Below are 21,204 nucleotides of genomic sequence, written 5' to 3' on the forward strand. Positions count from 1 at the left end.
GGTGGGTGGGACCAAGATAAAAAGGTCTGTAATAGGGTGAAAGACAGATTGAAAGACCCTCATCCAGGGCCAGAGGGAATGGTGATGGGATAAGAAAGTGTGACTAGAGCAGGTGTGCTGCTGACCAAGTTAAAAATAAGAGACAAACTAGCAAAAGGATATAAATTGGGGCAGTGATTTATGGCCTGAAATTGTTGAACTCTTGTCCAGAAGGCTGAAAAAGTACCTTATTGAAAGATGAGGTGGCATTCCTCAAGCTTGTGTTGAGCTTCACTGAAACAGTGCAGTAGACCAAGGACAGATGGGAGCAGGGTGTTGAATTAAAATAAGACCACTGGAAACTCGGTCATGCTTGCAGACTGAACCTATTACAATTCTAACTTCTCCCAGTTCTGATGAAAGGTCATCAACCTGCAACACTAACTCCGTTTCTCTCTTCACAAATGCTGCTTGAATATTTCCAGCATTTTTTATGATTCCAATAATTAACAGCTCAACACAGCATGTGGACTATCACACATCCCAGTGATTTAAAAAAAACTTCCCTTTACCCCCACTTTCTCTCTTCCTCCGCCCAACATTCCTCTTGCATGCTGACTTATTGGTGTCTTTTTTTAAACCTTTTTTTAAAAAAAAACCCTGTATCTCTTTTATCCTTATTTCTTCAGCCATTTCTATGAAGTGGGTCAAAAATGGCTTACCTTCTAGAAATCTTACCAGTTTGTTTCACTTGTTTTCTCCAAGTGTCCACTAATTCTGTGCTGCTACTTTTAAACTGTTGGTAAATCACTAGTCTAACTGGCCTTTGTTGTTTAATCCATACCAAGCTCCCTTTTTCCCCTCTTCCCTGACTACTTAATTGTAAATCCTAACTGACCCAAACTACGTTTTTATTTATGTAGCAATTCGAGTAGAATTAAAATTGACCATGTTCAGGTTTTCAAAGGTTTTTATATATTAAAAGTATCAGGTATTCTCTTAAAAGGCAACCTTCAAACATACACACAATGTTTTGTGCTCTGCATCCAAATGTAGCTATAGCTGGTCCTGCAGCACTCCAATTCTTGTCAGTTGAAGTACAAAATGCAGTTTCAACAAGTTTTTAGTTGCTCCATTGGAACATAAATCCACATTTTCTTGTAACTGCTGGAACACTTCCAATGATGAATGCACATGTCTGGTGTTTTTTCACTGCAAAGTACTGGAAACACTCAGCTCAAACAACATTAATGGAGAAAGAAGCTGTTAACCTTTTCTGGTCTAGCATTTCATCAGAACTGGATTTTTTTGACACTGTCACAAGGAGATGATATCAATTTTGGCCTATTGCTCCAATGTAATTTTAAGTAATAGACAATCTATATTAGTACTCAAAGTGCAACTACTCTGTTGTATTTCTCTGGATATTTTGGAAGGAATCTCTTGAGAATCTTCGAAAAACCAATGGGCCTTAGTGCCAATATCCAATGCTGCGTGAGCTGAACTCTTAAGTCCTTGAATGTTGTTGCCTTTTGAGTCCATGCCTATTTTTCCTGTTATTCTGTTTGGTACCTCAGTCATATTCTTATCCCGCCACAGTATTTAAACAGGCGTTTTGATCTGTAACTGTGATCATGGTAAACTTCATTCTCCTTGTTCTGGGCATATCTGCAGCCTTTGACTTGGTTGACTATACCATCCTTCTCCAATATTTCTCCATTGTCCAGTGAGGTAGGATTCCCCTTACCTAATTTCATTCTTTCCATTGAATCAGCCAGAGAATTGCAGAGTTACCTCGGTCTCTTGAGGATCTATCCTTGGCCGCTTTCTGTTTTTCATCTACATGCTACCCCTCAGCAATGTGATCCGAAAACACATCAGGATCGACACGTGCTAGTGACACTTGCCTCTATATCTCCACCGCTTGAACATTGTCTGATTTGCCAAACTGCTTGTCTGGCATTCTGTACTGGTTAAACAGAAATTTTCTCAAATATTAAAACTGAATCCATTGTCTTTGATCCCCTCCACAAACTGTTTCCTGGTCCCAGATTTCTATCCTCTTTCTGTGCGAAGCTGAGTCAGATGGTCTTGTTTGTTCCTGCCTTAACTTTCTTGCTACTGAAACACTCAACCATGCCTTTGTTACCTCCTAGGCTTGACTATTCAAATACTCTCCTGGCAGGCCTCCTATTTTCCATCCTACATAAACTTGAGCTCATTGGAAAATCTACTGTCCGCAACTTAACATGCACCAAATCCTATTCACCCATCATGCCTGTGCTTGCTGACCTACATTGGCTTCCAGCTTGGGAACGCTGCAGTTTTAAAATTCTCATTCTTGTTTTTGAATCCATTCATGGCCTCACCTATTCTTATCTCTGTAACCTCCTCCAACCCTGCATGCCTTCTGAATTTCTGTGCTTCCCCAATTCTGGCATCTTGTGCATCCCTGATTTTAATCACTTCACCATTGGTGGCTGTGCTTTCAGCTCCCTTGCCCCAAAACTCCAGGATTCTTTCCCAAAACCTCTGCTTCTCTATCACCTTTTTTCTTTTAAGATACTCTTTAAAATTGACCAAGCTTTTAGTCATCTGTTATGATATCCCCTTCTGACTTGCTGAAAATTTTGGTTGAGAACTTGTGAAACACTTGGTATGTATGATATGTTAAAGGTGCTATATAAATGTAAATTATTGTTGTTGAATTAGCTAACTTAGGATGTAGGTATCAACTTTATAACACTTCAAAGCAGTTTCCACTTCTGTAGCAATGCAACTACATGCAATTCTAGAGGGGAGCATACTGATTTCTCAGAAAGCCATCTTGCATCATGTAATTTAGATGCATGAGAAAACCTTCCGGTGGTGCAATTTTAGGTGCAAATTGTGCGTGGATTACTGATTGGCCAGGAGTCAATGTGTAAAATAGACCAAATGAACAATTTCATGTTGGGTCAGTTGAATAAAAATAGCTGATGGCTTCAGTTTTCCGGTTCTGTTTATGAAAAAAATTTGATTGCCTTTGTCATGGAGACAACACTGCCTGTCGAACACTCTAAACAAATGTCCTTTGCCAGTCCAACAGTAAATCAGTTGCAGTCTGAGCTATAAAGTTAAAAATTCAGTTTAAACTTCTGCTGGATCTCCACTTTGTTGTTAACTTATACGTGCAGCCATATGCTGCTTAATTGACTCTATGAGCAAGTATGCCAAGCATCTTTACCAGTAAAACAGTGTGTGATTTTCATGACTCATAGGTTTAAAATATGTTTTCAGGGATTCTAATAAATTTTAGGTTTTAAGGCTTGTGCTTTTTATTTGAATGGTTCCATGTTGTTGACCCATGGCTGTTTTTCTTCGTAGCTGCTTCACCACTAATTTCTCCCTAAACTGCAATGATGCCTCGCCACTGGCCATAATCTATTTAAGCTGCTGCAACCTTGATTCCAGCCATGTATTGCTGGTCTCTGCCCACTCATTGAATTGTGAACTCAACAAATACCATGGTGCACATGAATTGGTACACACTGCACTATCCCTGTGTGCTGTATTCTCCATTAAAGCTGTTAGAATTGGTGTAAATACCTAGCTCTGACCCATGAAACATTGGATGTTAAAAATCAGAATTTATCTTTTTTTCTACCTGAGATTTTCTGTCTATTTGGCTAGAGCTCTGGCCCAGAGGAACAGGGCCTCTGTCCTGCTGTTCACCTGTTTCACCAAATGCCTTTCATAGCACCATCTGAAAAGCTGGAGGTCCCTGGCTGCTTATCTCCTCAGAATTTGAATTCAAGCTCCAACCCATTTTAGAGGAACAGGCTACCTTTCAATAGCAGCAGACTGATGAAGAATACCCCTGTCCATTGGGCAAGCTGCCTAAATGGGGGTACGTTTAGTACTGGCAATGCTCCCCAAATTTCAAATGAAGCCTGACAAAGCAAGTAGTTTGGGCCTCCTGCTGCCATTGGTTGGACGTAGTGAGTTCTCTGCCCACCATCCATCCAACGAATGCAAAGTGGAAAATTGTCTCGTCACTGAATCCTAAATCTCTGTTTTAAACACAGGGCAGGTTGGGAAAGTGACAAGTCCTGTAATGCCAGTGTGAAGGCCAAGTGAATTAACGAGTGGACCTCATTTTAATCTGATTGGTGGGATCCCCATCTGATCATATCAGAAAACAGGCAGCCTACCTGTTTTTGCAGTGCAATTTCAAAGTGGGTCACATGAGGATGAGTTAAAGCCTGAATGCATTTCTTAAAATGAGATTGTGTTCCTGGTTGTCAAATTTTATGGCAACACTGCTAGAGTTCTGTCAATTGTAAAGAGTTGGAGGGCTGCTCCAAATTTTTCAGATACCTCCTTGGAGGTCACGGTGAAAGACGTCAGGGAAAGGAGTGGGACACTTCACTGCAGGATCATCATCAGTGCAACTAACTAGCAGGCTGGCCTGAGATGCTGCATTGCCCCCAGGGGACTGGGTTTAGTGTAGGAAGAGCTTCAATGATCTCAAGAGTGACTACAGCTCATCTCTCCATGTCTTTCAACGACACCTGCCAACAGTCCTTTCACTACCATTTCTCTTCCAATAATTTCCTCCCTCGATCATATACTTCAGCACCCAACCAAAAGGGCAACACCAACCTTTCTCATCCGAAACATACCACCTTCACACCAATACTAAAAACAATTTCATGTCACATCCTAACACTTGCATAACAACCACCTTCTCCGAGTGCGCCTTCCTAACTTTTCATTCCACACAGCTGCCTCTACTCTCCCACTTTGTGAAGGCTTTAAATGAAACAGTGACAAGTGGTGCAGGAAGGGATCAGTGGTCTTGTGCATCATCACTTTGTTCCTGCTGTGATCAGACTGAAAATTGGGGCTAAAATGGGCTTGGCTGTATGGGACTATCTTTCAATATGATAAAACAAAATTTTCAGTTCAATGTGATAAAACAAAATTTCACCAATAAGTCTAATCTCTGTGACTAGTTTGATTGATTCTGCTTAAAACATATTTTTAATCATTAGCTTGCCAGTCAGTGCAATCACATCGGACTTGGGGGACTTTTGGAATCAGCAAACAACATTAAAAGATGAATATTTCTTTCTGGTAAAAGTACAGGTCACAGTTTCCCTTGAGATGTAGTTATACACAAAGATGCCGTTGAGCTGTTATGTCATTAATTTTTATTTTATATAAAATCAGAAGTTGCACTTAAAAACTTTTTAATGATAAATTATATAGAATTATATGCTGCAAAAATGACTCTCAGTGGATATTCCCATGTCAATTTGATATCTTAAAATTTGGAAACCTGAGTACTTAATGTGGTCAGAGCTATATTTAGATTGTTGAGAGTTGCTTTCCTGAATTGCACAGCAGGTCTGATGCAGTTCTGTTTCAGTGAAGGGAATTTCAAGTAGTATGCTTTTTAAATTAAAATATTGCCTCAATTTTGTAAGTTTCCTGGGTAGCTCTAATAACCCATTGGTTTGATTTGTGCTTCACAGAATTTCATTAGATTCATAATAAAGCCTGGTAAGTAAATTTTATTTTTGGTGACAGTGGCGTGAGTAGTGACTGCTATAATTAAGACGCTGGATCTTAACTATCCTTCACGTAACAAATGGAGACTAAACGGCAACCGAGACTTTGGTTCATTAATTTTCAATTTAATATCAGATTACTCAAAGTTAATTAGTAAAACAAGAATTTAAAATGAGCAAAAGTCCTGAAGCATACAGATTAGGACAGTGACTCTGGAAATTGTTGTTAAATTTGATTTTAATAAGCACAGTATGTATTTTTTTAAAATTTCCCAACTCGTGATTCCCCAAAGCCTCCATATGGGTTTATTTATATATTTTTAAAAAAATCTCCAATCAGGTAATGCTTTCAGCTTTATGTCATGGAAAAGTTCAAATTTTGTTCTTGGTTAATTAAAACTCTCACTGCTGTGAGTTCACGAATTATTTAGACCCAGAATAGAAGAGCAATAATCAAATGAGAGGGTTAAACTTAGCTGTCAAGTAAGCTCTAATTTCCGCAGAATACAAATGGTGAAACTTTTATGGCCCAACTGGAGCTGCTGGAACAGCAGTCATTTTCTTAAGACATGTAAAGTGTGGATAATTTAACAAACTATTTTGTATAACTGGTTGATCTCGTGCGGCATTGCAAATGTGCAGCTGGATTTGATGGCACCCTGGCAGTAGGTTGGCAGAGGGTTGCAATAAGTGCTCTGGCACAATCCTATCTGCCCGCCCAGCCACACTGCAATGTTACCAGCGGTGGGTATCAGTTATAAAAACAAAAAAACTGCGGATGCTGGAAATCCAAAACAAAAACAGAATTACCTGGAAAAACTCAGCAGGTCTGGCAGCATCGGCGGAGAAGAAAAGAGTTGACGTTTCGAGTCCTCATGACCCTTTGACAGAACCAGAAACCTGGACTAATGGTCCAGACACAGGAGCTCAAATCCAGCCCACAGCAGCTGGGAATTTAAAATTCAATTAATAAGTCTGGAATATAAAAAAATGCTAGTCTCATTAATAATGTTTGCAAAACTCCACTTGTGGTTCACTAATGCCCTTCAGGGGAGTAAAGCTACCATCCTTATCTGGTCTGGCTTGTTGGGTATCAGTTAGGTCATTGCCCGCACGTGGACTAATTGAGGCCACTAAGTGATTAATGGTTACCTAAGGGTCTAATCCTGCCATTGATGGTAAGCTTTCACTGTGCATGCTGTAACGGGCAATGTAGGGGTGGCGCCCACTTAACAAGTCCCTTGGGCCCACCCAAAAGTTTTCACTCATGGCCCAGTTTCCCTCCACTTTAGCCTACCTACCCTGGCCACCCCACCTCCCTGCAACCGCTCCCCACCCCCCTCCGCCCCCCTGCCTCCACCTTGCTGGGGTCTGCTAGCCTGAAATACCAGCAGAGGTCACTGCTCCCAGTGGCGTTGTTGGTACTGGAGAGTGCTGGCCTCTAATTGATTGGCAGCTGTCCCAGGTGGAACTCCCTGTTACTGAGGGGGTAGAAGTCCCACCTTAAGGGAATCAACAGCCAGTCGGTCATTAATGACTGCCCCCAGATTTTATGTGTGGGGATGGGACCACCAGCCCCAATGTAACATCCAGCTCAAGGTGTTGAGTCCAAGTACAGATTTCAGACTATGCAGGGTTCAAGGGTGGACGGATAATTGGATTGTGCTCAAGTAGGGGGAATAGAACAAAATATGTAATACTGTTAGCCATTACTGAATTTGATGGTTTTGAATAGCTAATTTAATAGCAGTAAGATTGGTCTTTCAGCCCTCTTTTTTAAAAGAAAAGTAAGCTTGATTTACTTTTTAAATTATTATTATTAAAATTATTAACCTTCAGGAGGGAGCAGTGCCATTGTGTTTTCATGAAATTATCTCCCTTACAGGAAGAGATTAAATTCAAGATCCACATCAGAAAGTCAAGATCCTTACAAATTTGTATCACTATTGCTGTTTTTCAAAAATACAATGGTCTAAGTAGTGAGTTTTGATGATATTAACAGGGCTCTTGTAAGGGAATAGTAGCATAGTGGTAAAGTTACTGGCTACTCCTCTAATCCAGAAACCTGGACTAAAGGTCCAGACACAGGAGCTCAAATCCAGCCCACAGCAGCTGGGAATTTAAAATTCAATTAATAAGTCTGGAATATAAAAAAATGCTAGTCTCATTAATAATGTTTGCAAAACTCCACTTGTGGTTCACTAATGCCCTTCAGGGGAGTAAAGCTACCATCCTTATCTGGTCTGGCTTGTACATGGCTCCAGACCAACAGCAATGTGGTTCACTCTTAACTGCCCTGGCTTAGCAAGCCACTCAGTTGCATCAATTATACTACATCGAACTGCAGCAGTTCAAGAAGGCAGTGGTGGTCAGGGCAATTAGGGATGGGCAATAAATGTCAGAGAAGTTCTCATCCCAGGAATGAATTAAAAAAAACAGGATAGAAAACTTACTGATTTAAGCATTATAAGGAAATTAGAATTAATTGAAACCATCTTGTGTCATAACTATAGAAAGGTGCATTGTCAATATCAGCAAGAGGATCTCTGTACTTAGCAGTAAGGGACTAAGATAGAAATATAAAGGTTCAGGAAATGGCAAGGACATCAAAGCTGTGAGCTTGCAATTTTGAGATATTTTGTCAGAATCACCTCGTTGGAGAATCAGCCCTTATTTAAGTGTCACAGCTATAGATAAGATAGAAGTAGGGAGGTGGTGGTGGGAGAGCTTGGAATAAGAGAAAAATTATAAAAATAAGACTTACAAAATCTGCAAAAACAGTAAAATTCAGAAGCATCTTTCTGTTTAGACTTTTGCATATATATATTCTGAATTCTCCTTTTTGGCTGTAGTGCAGTTAAACTAAAACTTTCACTTATGTGCAAACCTGTAAAATGTTAGGCCTAACTTTCCTGGCTTTACCATCTTATGATTGGCATTGAGGATCTTTCCTGATGCCAGTCTTTGGGATCCTGAATGCCCACTGATAATCTTACAGTCTCCCCAATAGGGGACTGGAAAATACGAATAAAAATAAGAGATTTTGTAAAAAATGACTTGACTTTATTTGAATAGGAGTTGGGCTACTTTTTAATAAAAATACTCCCTCCCATGATTTCCTTCGCTTTTATCTACTTTTGATGGAAAATCTATTGCATATATCTCTTTGTTGGGAACAAAACTGTTCTAATCTCCATTCGTGCTTGAAATTTGTCACTTTTACATTTCAGTTCAAGATGAATAATTTGCTTCTATACATATTATCATGGCGTTGATTTTTAAGAGACTTGGATGCCTCTCTCAGCCTTATTTTTTATAATTGAAAGAATATTATAATATGTGTACAGAAATAGTGTAAACCCCGCCACCCCCCCCCCCCCCCCCCGCCCCCGCTGTGAATTAGAATCCTGTGTATCAACGGTAAACTACTACAAATTTATTATTTAGATTGCTGCATAATTTTCTTTTTATGTCAGATGAAAATGCAGAACAGCTTCAAGGATTTAGCCCTTTTTGACTTGGATGGTGAAAGCAAACTCTATGTTGTTGATTCGATAAACAATTTGCACAGGGCAAATACTTGTGAAGATCCGTATGACCCATCTTCAAGTAGGTATTACTGCAAAATAACATTTTAACAATATTTTTTCTTTGCCTGATGTATGCTCAATGGGTAACACTCTCACCTCTGAGTCAGAATGTTGCGGGTTCAAGTCACACTTCAGAGACTTGAGTACAAAATCTAGGCTGACACTTCTCTGCATTACTGAAGGAGTGCTGCACTGTTGGAGGGGTTGCCTTTCAGATAAGACATTAAACAGAGGCTCCATCTGCCCTTTCAGGTGGATGTAAAAGATCCCATTGTACCATTTCAAGGAGAGCAGGGAAGTTCTCCCTGGTTGCCTGGCCAACAGTGACCCTCAACCAAAATCATTAAACTAATTATATGGTTATATATCACATTGCTTTTTGTGGAACTTTGCTGTGCATAATTTGGCTCTCCACATTGACTGGACTTCAAAAATACTTAATTGACTTTAAGGTGCTTTGGGATTTTGAGTTCATGGAAAGTGCTATATTAATGCCAGTCTTTTTCTTAGTTTTCCATAGTTAGAAATTCCTAAGTCATAAATGTAATATATTCTCAGACCCTTTCCTTGCACTATTGAAGATGTAGAGCAATTATATCAAATAACAATGATAAATAATTAAAATTAAAAATGGTTGACTCGTCTATACTGAGTTAGCTTATCGCAATCAGGGCAGTGGTAAGGGTAACAGGTCTCAATGTCCCTTGTCTAGAGAGGAAAAGAAATCAGCCAGAGTTTCCAATTCATTTATCCACCTGGGAATTTTGCTTATGTGGATGCTGAGTGAGAACAGGATTAGACTGATTTGCGAGGTTCAACTTAGTCAACACTCATTGTTTTGGCTCCTATAAAGGATGGCTACACAGGCAAGGAATTGAAGACAGAAAATGCTGAAAAAACTCAGCAAGTCTGACAGCAACTGTCGAGAGAGAAACAGAATTAATGTTTCAAGTCCGTATGACCCTTCTTCAGAGCTAAAGAGAAATAGAAATGAGATGAAATTCACACTCTTTAAGGGGGTGGGTGGAGCAGGGTTTTTTTCATTCATTCAGGGGATGTGGGCTTTGCTGGCTGGACCAGGATTTTGACCCAGCGACAGTGGAGGAATGGCAATATATTTCCAATTCAGAGTGATGAGTGGCTTGGAGGGCAACTTCCAGGTGGTGGTGTTCCCATGTATCTGCTGCCCTTGTCCTTCTAGATGGTAGTGGTCGTGGGTTTGGAAGGTGCTGTCTAAGGAACCTTAGAATTCCTGCAGTGCATCTTGTAGGTGGTACACACTGCTGCTACTGTACGTCAGTGGGGGAGGGAGTGAATATTTGTGAATGTGGTGCCAGTCAAGCAGACTGCTTTGTCCTGGATGGTGTCAAGCTCCTTGAGTGTTGTTGGAGCTGCACTCTTTCAGGCAAATGGAGAGTATTCCATCTCACTTCTGAGTTGTGTCTTGTGGATGGTGAACAGGCTTTGGAGAGTCAGGAGATGAGCTCCTCGTCGCAGGATTCCTAGCCTCTGACCTTCACTTGCATCCACTGTACTTATATGGCTAGTCCAGTTCAATTTCTGGTCAATGTTAACCCCTAAGATGTTGATAGTGGGGGTTGAAGCTGGATGAAGGTGAAGCTGGATAGGAGGCCAGCAATAGGTGGGGGCTAAGGAGGGATTGACAAAGATCTCATGGACAAAAAGACAAAGGGAGTGTTAATGGTAATGGTAAAGGCTAAAGAAGGTGCTGATAGTGGCATAAAGGTAAGAAAGCACAATGTGTTTTGGTAAACAGGTTGTTTTGGTAAACAAGGTGTTTATCAAAACCTGCTTTCACAGCCTTATTTCCTTCCTCAGTGACTGTCTCCATTTCTGACTTACCCCACTTGGATTCCAACTGAAGGTCTAACCCTCATGTTTTGAATCCACCCAGGATTACAGGAACCTCTGGGATATACAACATTCCTCAGACTGCTGTTCTCACCGCATCCTGAGATCCACATTCAGTGCCATGCGCCGCCATATGTACATACTCGAAATCTCTCTCCAGCAGCACTGACTCATCCTATCTCAAAGCTGTCCTTGTCCCCAGTTTCATTTTATTCTTTGTCTCATCTGACACCTTAACAAGAAACCTTTTCTCTTCTTTTCAGGTGTTAAAGAACGTAAACGCCAACAACTTATTGACACCAACGCCCATCTTGACCCCTCCTCCACCCCTTCTCATCCCCCAGATCCTATCTCTTCTAATCCCAGCCCTTGCTGTGCATTCACCATACCCTCTGACCTTCCCCTCTCTGATGCTGAACATTCTGTTCTCAGCAAAGGGCTGTTTCATACCCTTACACCCTCACTTCAATGAATTTCTGGCTCAATATGACACTGAACGCTTCTTCCTTCGCCTTCATTTTCGTGCTCACTTCTTTGGGCAGGAGTCACCCCCCCCCACCCCTTCAAAGGATCCTTTCACCCGCCTCCAGTATTGTCCCTCCACCTGGACCCCTCCCTCTGGCCTCTTACCTCCTCTTGATCTTTTCATTGAGAACTGTCAGCATGACATTGGCCATCTCAATTTCTCTGCTCCTCTCACCCACTCTAACCTGTCTCCTTCTGAACTTGCCGCATTCGGTTCTCTTAGGTCCAACCCTGACTTTGTTATAAAACCTGCTGACAAGGGTGGTGCTGCTGTTGTCTGGCGTACTGACCTCTACTTTGTAGAGGCTGAGTGCCAACTCTCAGACACTTCTTCCTACCTCCCCCTGGACCATGACCCCACCAGCAAACATCAAGCCATTGTCACTGACCTCATCTCCTCTGGAGATCTTCCCTCCACAACTTCCAACCTCATAGTCTCCCAACCCTGGACAGCCCGCTTCTACCTCCTCCCCAAAATCCATAATCAGGACTGTCCCAGTAGACTGATTGTGTCAACCTGTTCCTGCCCCATGGAATTCATTTCTTCCTATCTTGACTCCATCCTCTCTCCCCTTGTCCAGTCTCTCCCCACCTACATCTGTGATTACTCTGATGCCCTACATCATATCAACAATTTCCAGTTTCCTGGCCCTAACTGCCTCCTCTTCACCATGGACATCCAATCCCTCTACACCTCCATCCCCAAAAGGACGGTCTGAGGGGTCTCCACTTCTTCCTTGAACAGAGGCCTGAACAATCCCCATCCACAACCACTCTCCTCTGTCTGGCTGAACTTGGTCTCTCACTAAACAATTTCTCCTTTAACTTTTCTCACTTCCTCCAAATAAAAGGCATGGCTATGGGCCCCAGTTATGCCTGTCTCTTTATGGGGTATGTGGAACATTCCTTGTTCCAGTCCTACTCAGGCCCCCTCCCACAACCCTTTTCTCAGTACATTGATGAAGGTTTTGGTGCCACTTCATGCTCTTGTCTGGACCTGGAAAAATTTATCAATTTTGCTTCCAATTCCCACCCCTCTACCATCTTCACATGGTCCATCTCTGACACTACTCTTCCCTTCCTTGACTCCTCTCTCTCCATTTCTGGTGATAGGCTGTTCATCAATATTCATTACAAGCCCACTGCTACCTTGACTATAGCTGCTCACACCCTGCTTCCTGTAAGGATTCCATCCCATTCTCTCAGTTCCTTCATCTCTGTCGCATCTGTTCTGATGATGCTACTTTCCAAAACAATGCTTCTGACATGTCTTCCTTCATCCTTAACCAAGGTTTCCCATCCACAGTGATTGACAGGGCCCTCAGCCATGTCCAGCCCATCTCCCGTGCCTCTGCCGTCACACCTTCCTCTCCCTCCCAGAACCATGATAGGGTGCTCCTTGTCCTCACTTATCCCCCACCAGCCTCCGCATTCAAAGGATCATCCTCTGCCATTACCGCCAACTCCAGCATGATGCCACCACCAAGCACATCTTCTCACCCCTCCTTTAGCATTTGATACGGACTATTCCCTTCAGGACACCCTGTCCACTCCTCTAACATTCCCAACTCCTCATCCCCTTCCCAGGGCACCTTCCCATGCAATCACAGAAGGTGCAACACCTGCCCCTTTACCTCCTCCATCCTCATCGTCCAAAGGCCCTAACACTCAGGTTTCAGGTGAAGCAGCACTTCACTTGCACCTCCTTCAATTTAGTCTATTACATTTACTGCTCCCAATGTGGTCTCCTCTACATTGGAGAGACCAAATGCAGACTGGGTGACCACTTTGAGGAACACCTTCGGTCTGTCCGCAAGCATGACCCAAACCTTCCTGTCACTTGCCATTTCAACACTCCACCCTGCTCTCTTGTCCACATGTTTGTCCTTGGCTTGCTGCAATGTTCCAGTGAAGCCCAACGCAAACTGGAGGAACAGCACCTCATCTTCTGACTAGGCACTTTACAGCATTTTGGACTTAACATCGAGTTCAACAACTTCAGATCGTGAACTCTCTCCAACATCCTCACCCTTTTTTAAATCTCTTTTGTAAAAATATATTTTTATTTTTTATCTATTTATTTTTATTTTTATTTATTTATATTTTTATTCATTTTTATCCCCTTTTTTATTCCTTCTTCTATTGCTTTTCCCCCAACCACCACCCTCTTACCCCCACCCCACTCCAAAGGGCCATCTGTTACTTGTGCTATGTTGTTCTTTCACAGAGTGCTGACCCTTGTTCTGCTATTAACATATGGTGCATTCTTACCTTTATGCCACTACCCGCACCTTCTTTAGCCCTTATCACTACCACTAACACTCTTTGTCTTTTGATCCATGACATCTTTGTCAATCTCTTCTGAGACTCCACCTATCCCTGACCTTCTATTCAGCTTCACCTGCTCCTCCCCCATTAGACAGTATAAATTTCATCTCATTTCTATTTCTCTTTAGTTCTGAAGAAGGGTCATATGGACTTGAAACATTATCTCTGTTTCTCTCTCCACAGATGCTGTCAGGCCTGCTGAGTTTTTCAAGCATGTTCTGTTTTATTTCAGATTTCCAGCATCCGCAGTATTTTGCTTTTATCTAAGGAATTGAGGACAACTGATGCTTGTGCAATCATGTAACAATAATAGTTAGCAACTTAAGGAAAAGAGGCAGAAAAAAAGTAGAGAAATAAAATAAGCATGAGCTGCTAAATAAATAAACATTCTTGATTGAGATAATAAAATAATTGTTCCCTCCCACAAATGATAAAGGAGCGGCAACTGATTTGTTTGGTATGTGGTATCCCCCTGTGGATATAGTTAGAGCCAATCTTACCATTAAGCCTTATATTCCATCCCTCATGCTTCCCTCAACCTTAATGTTAACCTTCACAAAGCCGCTGCCACTTCCGGCATTAATATAGAAATGACTGAACTGAAGGTGCTGCTGCCACTTCCCCTTAAGTGCTTTCTACTTGATATCCTCAGTACAGGACCAGTGGTCCTGAAACCATTTCCCTAAAGAAGCTGCAACTTGCTTACAAATGCTTCAATTTTCCTCTCCAAAGATACTTTTGTTGGTACCATTATATTCCAGGGGCTATCACCACTTTCATTCCCTCGAGGTTTCCGATAGTATCATCATTTGGCAAATAAGCAAAACCAAATCAGAAGTCTCAGCCGATAAGACTCTATACATTACTATGCATCTGTATTCAGTCCCATCAATCACCATGTAACACATGTCTCTTTTTCAATTGCTCTTGTATCAAATATATTAAAAAAAACGTGGCTGCAAAGCAATTGACAACGTCTGACACACTGATCTATCCAGCAAGCATGATGCATAAAATACTTGAATTCCTTTTAAATGTTTTAACCTGAAAATCCAAAAAGGAAATGTCATTCCTATCTCCAGTCGGGGGGGGGGGGGGGGGGGGGGGGGGGGGGGGGGGGGTGTGGGGGGGGGCTGGGGGGGTGGGGCAACATAAACAATGAATTAGTTAACACATTCCTTTTTGTAAGTTTTCACACAATGGTTTGCTGGAAATTATTGAAGTGGCCCAGCAGCACAGTAATTTAAACATGTTGATTCGTGTCAAGTTATTGCTCTATAAATCTCTCATAGAGTCAGCAGAATGTGACAGCGTTGCTGAAGAAACTGAAGTGCCCACGAAGGAGTTGTTGAAAGATAATGGAAAGAAGGAACCTAAAGCTGGTATGAGGCACAACAATTCAAAATGGTCAGATCAAGTTTAAATTTAAAAAAAAGAGCTACAACTTGTGCATTTTGGTTATGGACATGTCATTGAAATAGTTTCCTAAACAGATAATTAAATACACAGCTCTAACATGAATGCAAGTATTGTTAGCAATATGAATTATTATCAATTATTGTTATCAATATGATTTGCCCTCAGTGGTGTGTTATTAATAGTGTAACTCCTCAAACAAAATTATCTTAATGATGTCATGCGAGAAGCTAAAACCACTCAGTGGTCATGAGAAGGAATTAGCGTGTACACTTTAATGTACAAATATTTCAAAATCTGTTATTTTAAAAATTACATTTGGGGTTGTATTTTGGATCACTGGTGATATATGGAACCTGCAGTGTCCATTCATTATGAGAATCAAGGGTATTTTCTGAATGTTTTATTGGCAGCACTTATCCTGTGTGTTTATTTATACTTACTGCTGGACAAGGTGAAAGATTATGGAGATGAAATGTGCATTTTCTATCATGCACCTAACCTCAAGCGCTCCACAGACAAGTATTGGACAGGCTGGAGTAATGGAGATCTGTTTTTACAGCCCTGACAGCATGCCAAATCCTTAAACTCAGAGCAGCATTCTCTGGCACTAATAGTGAAACTTCAATTTTTCAAACTGCTGTATCTTTTAAATATTCATTGTAGAGCGTATGATCCTCTTAAATCTAGCTGCAAATGATAAATAACTGCAGACTAATAAAATAACAAGCATACATAAAATATGAATTTCAGGTAAAGTCAAGGATATCATACATATGAAAAATAGATTATCATTTATTGCTAAAGCACCACAACTAAACTATTTTATCGTCCACAGTGTATTCACCAATGGGTCAGCTACTTGATAGTAAATGTAATCTATTGAAGTGACTTTACAGAAGGGGAGACTTACTAGTTTAAGCACAGGTACACATTACCACAACTTTCCAACCATCAAATGGCTGCAAAATCACAGACCGATATTGATATTGGTTTCACGCAGGCAATATTCCTTGCTAGCAGTGTAAAATTAATCCCTATGCTTTAATTCCAATTCTAATCCCTAATTGTCTCATCTGCTTAGAGTTCTTACCTCATGAAATATTTCATCCACCTGCTTTCCTTCATCCTGTGAAATATCCCCTCAAATGCTATCCTTCCCCTCCTCAAGTGCCCTCCCCAATGTCCTCCTTTTCTGCACTGGCTTCGTTAGAGGTTGAAGTGATCACAATTCAGATTTTTAAAATGTTAAAACATGTGCTGAATGTAGAGGTAAACAAGTTGTCTTCTTTAAAAAGTATTACTATATTACATCTTATAAATGCAATAATGGCAGAACCCAAGATACAAAAAGCTTATCCTCACAGATTGCTATCTAAAATAGTTAATGCTGTATGATTATCTGTTTTCAAAGGAACTGGACAAATATTTGTTTAAGAAAATGACTGAAGATTGAAAGGATACGTATGTGCATACATGATTAAATATTCAATGCAACATAAAAGGTTCCAGTTTTATGTAAACCGTGGGAATGTCAACTGTTCTAAAGCAACCAGACAAGAGTTGAATGATAAAGGTTTTTGTAGCATTAGCTTTGTATCCTGGAATTTTCTTTCAATTAAGTTCAGGATCATAGAATTATAGAAATCATTGAAAATTGACAACATAGAAGGCAGTCTTCAGCCCATTCTATCCCTGCCTTTTGATGAGAAGCTACCCAGTCTAACCCCACCTTCCCGCATTCGGTCCGTAGCCCTGCAGGTCATGGTTCTTTTAAGTAGACATCCAAGTACTTTTTAAATGTGGTTAAAGTTTCTGCCTCTACCATCCTCTCAGGCATTGCCTGCCCTACCCACCTCTGGGTGAAAAAAAAATTATTCGTCTCCCCTCTAATCCTACCAATTGCTTCAAGTCTAGTCCTTCTGCTTTTTGACCCTGTTGCTAAGGTAAATAGGTTGTCCCTGTTTACTCTATCTAGGTTCCTCATAATTTATACACCTCAATTAAGTCAACCCTTAGCCTCCTCTGTTCCAGAGAAAACAACCCTCCCCTAGCCAACCTTTCCAATCCTGGCAACTTCCTCACAAATCTCCTCTGCACCTTCTTCAGTGCAATCACATTCTTTCCTGTAATGTGGTGGCCAGAACTGTATACATTATTCAAGCTATGGTCTAACTAGTGTTGTATGCGGGTCTAGCATAACCTCTCTGCACTTATATTGTATACCTCAACTAATGAAGGAAAGCATGGCATATGCCTTCTTAACCACCTTGTCTTGTGGTGCTACTTTCAAGGATTTGTGGACATCCATTCCAAAGTCCCTCTGTTCCTCCTCACTACTCAGTATCCTCTCAGTTATTATGGATTCACTTGCCTTGTTGCACCTCCCAAAACACATTACTTTACATTTCTCTGGCTTGAATCCCATTTTCCATTTTTCTGCCCAACTGACCAAACCAGCTGAGGTTCTCTCATATAATATAAAATAAAACAGAAAATACTGGAAAAACTCAGCAGGTCTGTCAGCATCTTTGGGGAGAGAAAGGGAGTTAACGTTACAAGTCCATATGATTTTTCTTCAGGTTCTCTCAAGCTGAGGTTCTCTCAGCTTGTTTGGATGGGGGTGGGGGGCTGCAGGGTGGATGAGCTGGCTGGCCATGGCACCATGGTACAGGATGCCATTCAAGTGGGGGGAAGCAAAAAGGAATGTAGTGGTAGTATGGGACGGTATACTGAGGGGGATTGACACTGTTCTCTGCAGCAAAGAGCGAGATGGCTGTGTTGCTTGCCCAATGCCAGGGACGGGACATCTACTCAGGGCTGGAGAGGAACTTGCAGTGGGATGGGGAGGATCCATTTGTCTAGGTTCATGTAGGTACCAACAACATAGGTAGAACTAGGAAAGAGGTTCTGCATAGAGAGTATGAGGAGCTAGGCACCGAATTAAAAAGCAGAACCTCAAAAGTTATAATCTCTGGATTATTACTTGAGACACGTGCAAATTGGCATAGGGTCATAAAGTTAGAGAGATGAAGATGTGGTTCAAAGACTGGTGTGGGAGGAGTAGGTTCCGGTTTGTGAGGCATGGACACCAGTATTAGGGAAAGTGAGGGCTGTATTTTTGGGACGGTATACACCTGAACAGTGCTGGGACCAGCATTACTAGGGAAGTAAGGGTTTTAAATTAAATAGTGGGGGAAAATGACACAAGATAGGTAGAAAAGTAAGTTGTCAAGAGGAGGTGAAGAGTCTACAAAGTGATATAGATAGGTTAGGTGACTGGGCTAAGATCTGGCAAATGGAATATAATGAGAGAAAATGTGAGGTTGTCCATTTTGACAGGTTGAATAAAAAAGCATATTATCTAAATGGTGAGAGGTTGTAAAAGAATATTATCTAAATGGTGAGAGGTTGTAGAGCTTTAAGATGCAGAGGGATTTGGGTGTCCTAGTGCATGAATCACAAAAAGTTAGTATTCTGGTGCATCAAGTAATTAGCAAAGCTAATAGAACGTTATCGTTTGTTGCGAGGGGAATTGAATATAAAAGTAGGGAGGTTATGCTTCAGTTAAAGAGGGTATTAGTGAGATCACATGTGGAGTACTGTGTATAGTACTGGTCTCCTTATTTAAGGAAAGATGTAAGTGCATTGGAAGCAGTTCAGCGAAAGTTTACTAGATTAATACCTGGGATGGGCAGCTTGTCTTATGGGGAAAGCTGGACAGGCCAGGCTTGTATCCACTGGGGTTTAGAAGAGTAAGAATGAAACATACAAGATCCTGAAGGGTTTTGACAGGTTGGATGTAGAAAGGATGTTTCTTCTTGTAGGAGAATCTAAAACTAGGGGGTCACTGTTTTAAAAATAAAAAGTTACCCATTTTCATTTAGAGGGTTATGAGACTTTGGAATTCTCTTCCTCAAAAGGTGGTTGAGGCAGGGTCTTTATAGATTCTTGATAAGCAAAGGGATGAAGGGTTTTTGGGGATAGGCAGAAATGTAAAGTTGAGGTTAAAATTAGATCACTATGATCTTATTGAATGGTGGAGTAGGCTCGATGGGCCTAGTGGCCTACTCCAGCTCCTGATTCACATGTTCATCTATATCTTCCTGCAGTCTAAAGCTTTCCTCCTCACTGTCAATCACACAGCTGATTTTTGTATCTGCAAACTTATTTATCATGCTCCCTACATTTGAGTCTAAATCATTAATCTAAACTACAAAAATCAAGGGACTAAGTACTGAGCCCTGAAGTGCATCACTGGAAACAACCTCTAGTCAACCATTACTTTTTGCTTCATGCCGATAAGTCAGTTTTAGATCCAATTTTCCACTCTTCCTTGGACCTCAAGGGCTTTTACTTTTTTGACCAGCCTGCCATTTGGGACTTCGTCAATATGCTTACTAAAATCCATGTGGACTACATCACTGCATTCCTCTGAACTGTACTTGTCACCTCCTCAAAAAATTAGTCAAGCTAGTCAGACGTGACCTTCCCTTAACAAATCCATGCTGATTGTCCTTGATTAATCTATGCCTTTATAAAGATTTATTCTGTCCCTCAGAATTAATTCTAATAATTTGCCCGAAACCAAAGTTAAGCTAACTGTCCTATAAATACTTGGATTATCCCTTCCTTCCTTTTTAAGCATTGGCAGTCCTCCAATCCTCTGTCACCACTCCTGCAGCTAGGGGGAATTGAAATATGATGATCAGAGAGAGTATCCACAATTTCCTCTTGCTTTCTTTTAACAACCTGGGACACATTTCATCCAGGCATGGCAATTTATCTACTTTCAAAAGTGTCAAATCCTGTAATACTTCCTCTCTTACAATGTTTATCCCATCCAATATTTCACACACTTCCTATTTAACAACATCATCATTGGCCCCCTTGTCTCTGAACACAGCTGCAAAGTATTCATTAAGAACCTTACCAACATCCTCAACCTCCACACACAGTTATCTTTTTGGTCAGTAACAGCCCTATATTTTCCTTAGTTACCCTCTTGCTCTTTGTGTACTTATAAAACATCTTTGGGTTTCCTTAATTTTACTTGCCAGTAATTTTTTCATGCCCTCTCTTTGCTTTCCAAGTTTCTCTTTTAATTTTGCCCCTACACTTTCTGTACTCTTCTAGGCTTTCTATGGTATTAAGCTCCTGGTGTCTGCCTTAAGTTTTCCTTTTTGCCTTATCTTATTTATCCTCTATGCAAATTGTCAGGGGCATCTTGATTTGGCCTATCCCACCCTTTTTCTTTGTGGGAATACCTTTACCTTGAATCCCTTTATTGCCTTCCATTACACCAATTTACCTTCAAGTACTTGTTTTCAGTCCCAGTTTTGCTAAATCACTTCACAGCCTAGTAAAATTGGCCTTCCCCCAATTTAAAACCTTCACTCCTATTTTATCTTTGTTCTTTTGCATAACTATGCTAAACCTAACTGACACAATTGTATCTTCCTGTAGATTTTACAGATTGCTCAAATCTTTGAGGGGAAAATCCATGGTGCTGTGAATTGTATTTTGTTTGTTGCAAGGATAATAATCAGTGGGTTAAATGGTCTTCTTTCTCTGTTGCCTTATGTTCTTAAGGACTGTGAATGCTTAAACAACAGTTTTAAATGTAATTTTAAAATTATCATGGCAGAAAATGGGCAGTGGAGGATCATTGAAGACAAGGAGACAAAAATCAAGCAGTAAGACTGCCATTTTACACACCCATAACTTCCACTATGGAGAAAGCAGATTCCTTAATATTTTACTTAATTACCAAAATTAATTTGGATGCTAATAAAATACTAGTAATTGGATGACTTTTCTGACAGTCATTCAACATTGCATGATTAAAAACCTTTATAATAAATGGCTAGTCTGGTGGTGCCACGGTACAATAACAGCCATTTGCATACATAGATTGTCAAAACACATGTTTATGTCAG

The 21,204-nt window shown here is 40.8% G+C and overlaps 1 long non-coding RNA gene across 1 annotated transcript; it reads left to right on the forward strand.

Moving 5' to 3' along the window:
• The first annotated feature begins 5,465 nt into the window (after positions 1-5,465).
• On the forward strand, positions 5,466-15,258 carry LOC121293027. Its single transcript, XR_005946436.1, has 3 exons — positions 5,466-5,526; positions 9,011-9,143; positions 15,142-15,258. It is a non-coding gene; the product is annotated as an uncharacterized LOC121293027 (long non-coding RNA).
• Positions 15,259-21,204: the final 5,946 nt, after the last annotated feature.

This window comes from Carcharodon carcharias, chromosome 21 (genome assembly GCF_017639515.1).
Source record: "Carcharodon carcharias isolate sCarCar2 chromosome 21, sCarCar2.pri, whole genome shotgun sequence".
NCBI lineage: Eukaryota > Metazoa > Chordata > Chondrichthyes > Lamniformes > Lamnidae > Carcharodon > Carcharodon carcharias.